Source organism: Argiope bruennichi, chromosome 1 (assembly GCF_947563725.1).
Source record: "Argiope bruennichi chromosome 1, qqArgBrue1.1, whole genome shotgun sequence".
NCBI lineage: Eukaryota > Metazoa > Arthropoda > Arachnida > Araneae > Araneidae > Argiope > Argiope bruennichi.
The window spans coordinates 66,999,415-67,008,559 of record NC_079151.1 but is presented as its reverse complement, the minus strand read 5'-3'; the positions used below and the strand labels follow the sequence as shown (position 1 = coordinate 67,008,559).

At 33.1% G+C, this 9,145-nt stretch overlaps 1 pseudogene; it reads left to right on the top strand.

Moving 5' to 3' along the window:
* The first annotated feature begins 2,396 nt into the window (after positions 1–2,396).
* LOC129972911 (uncharacterized protein K02A2.6-like) lies at positions 2,397–6,535 on the top strand (annotated as a pseudogene).
* Positions 6,536–9,145: the final 2,610 nt, after the last annotated feature.

The following is a 9,145-nucleotide window of genomic DNA, read 5'->3' as shown; positions in this document are numbered from 1 at the left end:
GCAACAAAGTTCTTTGTAAACACAAATAACCTTTCATTTAAATACCTATATACATCCACCAAACAAACAAATTTTTTAAAAAAATTGTGCTTTTCTCTCAATTTTTCAAATTTGTGAACTATACCATAGAAACAAAATAAAAAATTTGATATTTACAAAAAAAAAAAACTTTTGCTTTTGTCACAATCGTTTAAATCTGGAAGCTACACACTGCAGAAACAGAATAAAAAATTTGATATTTACAAAAAAAAAAAAAAAAAAAAAAAAAAAAAAACTTGTGCTTTTGTCACAATCGTTCAAATCTGGAAGCTACACACTGCAGAAACAGAAAAAAAATTTGATATTTACAAAAAAAAAAAAAAAAAAGTCTGAAAGCAGCTATATTCAGATTCAGTCCATTTGGAAACTTTCGCTCCGTACACATAAACATTTAACCCTGTCTCGTTCATTACGATTGGATCTTCTTATGAATGATTTTTGAGCATTTGTTAAAAATATTACAAAGGAAGAAGAAATATTAAAATTTTCAATAATTCATGCTGCAATTTTTATAATAACCTATAATGTATTTATCCTGTAATAAATTTACGGATACCCTGAATTAATAATTACTAAAAACAGAGTCAATATAGGAGGTGTTTTTTTTTTTAATCTTTTATTCACTTGAAATCAAGGGAGAGTGACAGATTTAATATAGTGCATAGTTAGAAAAAATATAAACAAGTTTTTTTGATATCTTGAGTCACAACAATAAAATCACTGTATAAATTGCAATTAAAGAGAGGGAAGGGAATTAGTTTTGGTGCTATTATTATTCAGTGTTCATCTTATTAATCTATTAACCAATTTCCATTCCCTGCTACTGATTTGTCTATCCAGTTAATAATGGGATTTTGTTTAATGTGTGGTATCTATCTGTGTTTTGTGGTTGGTAAAAAAGCAGTTACAGAGACGTGCGAAAATAAAATAGAAAATGATAGGAAAAAAACTTATGCTGGGTCTTATTCGAAAAGTATAAAAGGAAGTAAGAAATTAGGAAAAATAACCACATTAAAAATATATTTGAACATGAGAAATATTATTTTCTCGAACTTATCGTTGTATGGACGTTTCCAAAATGATGCTTAATAAAAGCTTCTTATTAAAAATGAAGAAGTAAAGATATTACTATAAGCGAAAATATTTTACCTGAAATATCTGTATAAGTAAAATTGTTTAAGCATGCTTTTTAAAACTAAACTGTCTATGAACTTGTTAATTCTATGAATAATTTGTGGCTATCGTATATTTAACCGTGAATAAAAATGAACTAGAATGAGTTTTATTTATAGTTTTAGTTTCATTTTATTTATAGATTTAATTTTTATTAAAAATAAAGAAATTATCGACGAAGTTCTTTATAATTTTGTCAAATCTCATAAAATGCAGATTGTGCTTTTTTTTTTTTCCCCCTCTTTCTTTCTTTATCTATGCAGTTGCATTTCTAACGGTTTACAAACCAAATTTTTAATTTCTATTCAGTTCTGATTAGCAGATAAAGGACGACTGCGATATATAAGAAGCGTTTTGATAGAACTTAAAAATTCAATAATATTTATAAACAAAATATGCAGGCAGTCAATCTATAGTATAATAAACGAAATATTAATAAATATTCATATATATAGGATTGTGGAAAAAATTTTCTTTCGGTGGTTTTTAAAATTTTATTGATACAGCCGTCATTTTCTGAGAAGCTACAAACAATATTTAAAAATTACGCCACAATTGATTTGATAACTGTAACCTTTATCATGTTGTGTGTGCGTGTGTAGTCAGTTAGTTATCTAAGATGAAATCTTATGCGTATACTATCATAAAATATTTTATATTATTATTTTTTTTTATCTATTTATCTATTTTTATCTATTATTTAATACAAAATATCCATTTGGAGTTATTTAAAAGCATTGGTACAAAATGTCGTACCTTTATCACGTTGTAAGCTCTGATCGATTCCATTTTTGTTGCACACCCGACTAGTTTATTAATTCACTGTCGATTGATCGTCATCATTATTACTGCATTAGACAAGCAATAAAAATGCAACGAATATCTTGAATAAATCTTAGAGTACTCTAACTGCTTTCTCTGCTGCTCTCTTGGGATATTTAATTATAGATTTTTATTTTTTTATAAAAGTGGGTTCTGGTTAATTGTCATGAGTTCTACGCTTGTTATTATTATTATCTATTAATAATTTGATGTGGAATATTTCTGTTATTTTTTAATACTTTCACATTGTTATGTATCTGGCAACAGCCAGATTAGAGAAAGGAACTGTTATGTATCTGGCAACAGCCAGATTATAAAAGAACCGTCCAGGCTGTGTGACGCGCGCCTGCTTTTTTGCCTTTTTGTTTCCCGTAGTTCTTAGTTTTGTACTTGTTCGGTGTAGTTGTTGTTATGCTCGTTCGTGCCTGTGCATCTTAATACTAATAAATGTTCTTTGCGTGTATGTAAAACGAATCGTATCGTCTCTCGGTCTACCTAGCATACATGACAAAAGAGTTGGCGACGAGGATGGGATCTTCGAACATTAGTTTTGAATCTTATGATGCGTCTGTGGAAGACTGGTCCAGTTATGTGGAACGTTTAGAATCTTACTTCGTTGTTAATGGGATCGAAGATAAAATGAAAGTCCCTGCTATTTTAAGCCTTATGGGAGCAACAACGTATAAATTGTTAAAGAATCTAGCCACTCCCAACATTCCTTCTGAATTGACTTATCAAGATATCGTAAAATTACTTTCGGAACATTTGAATCCTAAACCACTGGAGATGACAGAACGGTTTCGTTTCTACAAGAGGAAGCAATTTGAAGGTGAGTCCATTGCAAATTATTGTGCCGAATTTCAAAAAACTGTCGATACACTGTAACTTTGGGAACAATTTAAGTACGATGCTTCGTGATAAATTGGTGATGGGTCTCAAAAACGAAAATATACAGAAAAAGCTGTTAGCAGAGGATAAGTTAACATACGAAAAAGCTAAGAGCATTGCATTCGCAATGGAATCTGCTCAGAGAGATGTGCGTGAAATTCAGAATCAAATGGTATCGATAAAAAAATTACATAGTTCGCAAGATAAAACTATCAAAAAAGATTTTTCTAAATTTAAGAAATCTGAACCTACAAAGAAGTTTGATAAATCTCGGAAATGTTACAGATGTGATAGTACTCAACATTTAGCTCACGAATGTAAGCACAAGAACACTCAGTGTAGGAATTGCTTAAAGAACGGGCATTTGGCAAAAGTCTGCCGCTCAAAACGTAACGAAACAGTTAAACAAATAGAATCTTGTTCTGAAACTGTACCAGTTAATAGCGTTAAATCACCACAACATGCAAGGGATAAGATTTTATTAGAAATTTTTGTTGAAGGGAATAAGTGTTTATTTGAATTAGATACTGGTGCTGCTATTAGTTGTATGAATGTGAATGAATTTAAGAAACTTTGTCCGGATGTAGCCATTAAGCCTACCAAATTATTGCTTAGGAATTTCGATAATTCTATGATAACAGCAGCTGGCCAAGCAGTGGTGCAAATTCAATATCAAGATCAAATTAATACAGAAACTATTTATTTGGTACATGCAAAAGTAAATGCAGTTTTTGGTCGTGAATGGTTGAGAAATTTCCAATTAGACTGGAGCTCAATTAAAGCAGTTCGGGTTGGAAATTGTAATTCTCGAACCAATAAATTAAATATCTTGCTTCAAAAGTATGAGAACATTTTTTCTCCGGGTATCGGGAAACTGGAAAAGTTTTGTTGCCGTCTTCAAATGAAACCTAATTACAAACCGGTATTTTTTAAACCTCGACCAGTACCATTTGCTTTAAAAGAAAGAATAGAAACTGAACTTAAGAGGTTAGTTGCAGAAGACATCATTGAGCCGGTGACATATAGTGAGTGGGCTACACCAATTGTTCCTGTTATCAAGCAGAATGGGAACCTACGAATCTGTGGTGATTATAAGGTGACTATCAACCCGGGACTAAAAATTGAGCAATATCCGTTACCCCGTATCGAGGACATTTTTGCTGAACTGGCAGGAGGGGAGTTCTTTACTAAAATCGACTTATCTGAGGCATACCTTCAAATGTTAGTTGATGAGCGGGACCGACATCTATTGACGATCAATACTCACAAGGGTTTGTTCCGTTACAAGAGAATGAATTATGGTATAGCCTTAGCTCCGGCAGTGTGGCAGAGAGCCATTGAACAAGTTTTATCAGGCATCGCGGGGGTACACGTATTTTTAGACGATATTACCGTAACGGGGAGAAATGATCAAGAGCATTTTGAAAGGTTAGAATTAGTATTACAGAGACTAGAAGAATATGGTCTCAGAGTAAATAAGCGGAAAAGTGAATTTTTTAAGAAATCTGTGAATTATTGTGGTCATATAATTGATAAATTCGGCCTCCACAAAACACAAGAAAAAATAGATGCAATTACGAAGGTACCAGTTCCAAAAACTGTATCTGATTTGAAGAGTTTTTTGGGTTTAGTCAATTACTACGGAAAATTTATTCCCAACTTATCTACTCGTGTCGCTCCTTTCAATAAATTACTGCAGAAAGGTACTAAATTTTTGTGGACTGCAGAATGTGAAAAAGCTTTCAAGGCATTGAAACAAGAAATTGCTTCAGACCGAATTTTATGCCATTATGATCCTAAGTTACCTCTTGTATTACAAACTGATGCATCACCAGTTGGAATAGGAGCAGTTTTAAGTCACATTATGCCAGATGGTTCAGAAAAACCAGCAATGTTTGCATCAAGGTCATTGACTAAAACGGAACGTAATTATTCGCAGATAGACAAGGAAGCATTGAGTATCGTATGGGGAGTAAAGAGATTTTATCAATATTTATTTGGTCGACATTTTGATCTCGTAACCGATCATAAACCCCTAGTATCAATTTTCGCACCTAATCGTAGTTTACCATGTCTATCAGCAACACGAATGGTTCATTATGCACTTTTTCTCCAAGCATTCAGTTATACAATCAAGTATCGAAACACAAAGAATCATGGCAATGCAGATGCACTTTCACGGTTACCACTAGCAGTTGACAAGGGCTGTGAGTACTTGACTGAAGCAGACGTGACAAATATTTCGCAAGTTGAATTAATGCCTGTTACAGCAACCGACATAGCTAGAGCTACTAAAACTGATAGGAAATTGTTCGAACTGTATGAAAGTTTAAAATCTGGAACTGAATTACCTGTGCCTTGGAAAGGTAGAGAATCTGAATTTTCATTGCAAAATGGATGCATAATGTATGGTCATAGAGTATGCATTCCTGAAAAGTACCAGAATCAAGTTTTGGAAGAACTTCATGTTGGACATCCTGGAATTGTCAAAATGAAGGCCTTAGCTAGAAGCTACTGCTATTGGCAAGGTATGGATGCCAGTATAGCCAATTTTGTTCAGAACTGTTCAGCTTGTATCGCAACGAGGAACGAACCAGCAAGGATAAATCGACATCCGTGGGAATGGCCAAATGGACCTTGGCAAAGGATACACGTTGACTACGCTGGTCCTTTTATGGGTAAAATGTTTTTTGTAGTCTCTGATGCATATTCGAAGTGGATAGAAGTCATTCCGATGAAAAATATTACAGCTAGTTTTACAATTCATCATCTTCGTATTCTTTTTGCTCATTATGGAATTCCCTTAACTTTGGTTAGTGATAACGGCGTAAGTTTTACTAGTTACGAATTTCGACATTTTTTGAAACTGAATAATATTAAACATATAACTTCAGCACCTTACCATCCTGCTTCGAACGGACAGGCAGAAAGAATAGTGCAGTTGTTCAAAGCTTCGTTGAAATCCAGTAGAGGTGATTCTGGAGATCTAAATGTGAAATTACAAAGATTTTTATTACAGTATAGAATAACTCCACATTCACTCACGGGAGAAACTCCGAGTGCCTTGTTTTTGAAGAGATGTATTCGCACTAGGCTTGATCTTTTTAAACCAAATTTGAGAGACAAAGTTGTTCAGAAACAGAGTTCGAGACTTAACACAGAATCTATCTTGCGTGAGTTTCAGGAAGGGGAGAAAGTAGCCGTAAGAAATTATTCCGGACCTAACAAATGGAAAATTGGAACAATTATAAACCGAGATGGAACTTTGAGTTATAGCATACAAGTTGGAAATGAAATTTGGAAGAGACACGTAGATCAAATAAGGAAATGTGGGAAGTCGATTGAATTATCCCAAGCTGATACTGAAATTCCAATTTACGATAAAGAATTGAATTTTCCAGATGAGCCAGTATCCGATGATGTTGCTGAATCGGAACCGCCTGCACCTGTACCTGAAGTTGTCCCTGAACCTAAGGATGTACCTGTATCTGCCACTCCAAGTGATGAGATGCCACCTGGGCCTGTACCAGATGCTTCCGGAAAGCCGAAAACTGATGTACCACTCCGACGCTCAACCCGAATCAGGAGACCTCCAGAGAGACTGGTCCTGTGACTCTATATTTTGTCGGGGAGGAACTGTTATGTATCTGGCAACAGCCAGATTAGAGAAAGGAACTGTTATGTATCTGGCAACAGCCAGATTATAAAAGAACCGTCCAGGCTGTGTGACGCGCGCCTGCTTTTTTGCCTTTTTGTTTCCCGTAGTTCTTAGTTTTGTACTTGTTCGGTGTAGTTGTTGTTATGCTCGTTCGTGCCTGTGCATCTTAATACTAATAAATGTTCTTTGCGTGTATGTAAAACGAATCGTATCGTCTCTCGGTCTACCTAGCATACATGACACACATAATGTTTCGTCAAATTTTATGCGTCGAATTTTTTTTTATTTCCTTTTATATTTGTGTCATGCATTCTATAATAACTTAAAAAATATTCTACTCATTTTTATTATTATTAAAACTGCGCAGTTAGATTTGATTGAACTGTCAAACCTTAAGTTCTTTTTCATTTGCTTATTTAAGTTCAAAAAGAAGAAGAAAATTGCCACTTTTTTTACATAGTTAAAAAAATAGCAATTGTAACACCGGTGTTTATCTTTCTCTCTAGCTTTCTGAATTTCATACGTGTTTTATTATTGAAATAGCAAAGAAATAGTTTTAGAAATCTGAAAACTAATGTTATTTAAATAATCAACGCAACCCGGGCAAGATAACTTTTCCTCATATGAATCACTCGATTTCAAGATCATCAGTCATTTTCATTTTTTGTTAGCGCTTTTTCATTACTGTTTTACCTGTGCTGCTGGGTTTGGGTCCAACATTCTGGGGAGGATATTCGAATTTCATTTTGCCTACCGCGGACTGAACCTTTCTTTTTTTATGAAGAAGTGGCTTTTTCTCACGCCTCCTGATGGCGTTCTTAATGTCGGGCCACATTAGACCGGTCTCCGGCGCCCATCTAGCGCCTAATGGCCGCCCATGTGGGGCACATTTTTAAGCTCTGCCCATTTTTTCTCCAGCGTCATTATTGTTCTTATTCTCGGTTTTGTATCCTTTCTTTTATGGTCATTAAGGATATCAGGGTTTGGGAAGTATCTCCCTTTAGCATCTCTAAATGAATGTTATGGGATTTTGTTTTCCTATCTATTGATATGCGATGTCCTATTTGCTTATATGCAATATACTAAAATAACAAATTTTACAATTTGTTACTTTCTAATTTATATTTTTTCCCTGCGTGTTATTTTCTTTATATGCATTGCTCAAAAGTACAAATTTTGGAATTCGTAACTTCATCATTCGTATTTGATATCCTTTTGTGAGTTGTGCTTTGTTATATATTCTTCCAAATTAACTCCAACGTTTCTTATTCCAAATATTAAATCAAATCTTGGCTCATATTTATTTTGTTTAGAATAAATTGTGTAATGCATAATTTTTCTATGCAATAAATAAGTTTTATAATATTCTTTTGGACATTTAAATATAGAAGTTAGATTAAAAATCTTGTTTTATAATTATTCTTTCTTTTAAAAATAAAAAAAATCATAGTTATATACCATAAATAGTTTGAATTAAAGCTCTATAATTCTATGAATTCATTTAACATCATTGAAGGTATGTTTTTAAATTCCAACATTATATATATGTATATATATATATATAAATCAGTAAAGGGAATAATTTCTGTCACTTTATTCTTGTATCATGATGTAAATTGACGTCTTTTTACTATCGCTTATTCCCTGTACAAATTATGTCTCCCTGGAAATATATATATATATATATATATATATAGAGAGAGAGAGAGAGAGATTATTTTGACATTGAAATAGAGCTATAGTAGTCCTTGTGATAGATATCAAAAATAGCAACATAAATTTTCTTTTAATTCAGGGCCTAAAAATGATGTTTCATTTTGTTTTTCACCTTCCTTTTTGTACATTCCTATAAAACAGAAGAATGTATATCTTGTAAAATATACAAAAGGGAAGCATACAAATTTTTTAGTTTTTTTTTTATTTAACAAAGATAATAGAATTTTTTCTTAGTCATTGATCAGTCAGTGGATGACAATTCCATTAATGACGAAGCAGGAGTTGAAACTTTCCAAAAAATTCCAATTTCCAAATTTCAACATATCACGTCCAGGGTACACCACGATGTTCAGTCAGTGCATGACAATTCCATTAATGACGAAGCAAGAGTGGAAACTTTCATAGGTTTTATTTTCACATATATATTTACACGGACATTTCTAAGGTACCACATAAACACAAAAGACGGGAGAGAGAGTACGTACATGTCGCCTCGTCGGCGTCTCGAATACATCTGGTTAGGGGAACAGAATTTCCCCTTTTCTCCACCGGAGGGAATCAAAACTCTAACAGTCATATTTATCAAATTGATTATAAATTGATGATATAGCCTAAAATTTTAATTTTAAGTAGGAAATGCTTAAACTTCAATTGATAAATAACTTGCTTGTTGAATCACGCTCTTGCTTTAAGATGTCCATATAAAGTAGCTGAGTAGAAAGTAGAAATATTCAGTTTTTATTTTTTTAATATAATGTAAAGTCTATTGTAACGATTTTATAAATCCAACTTTAGTATGTACTACAGAGTATATTACAGAAATTACATAATATCTTAAAGGTCAATCCA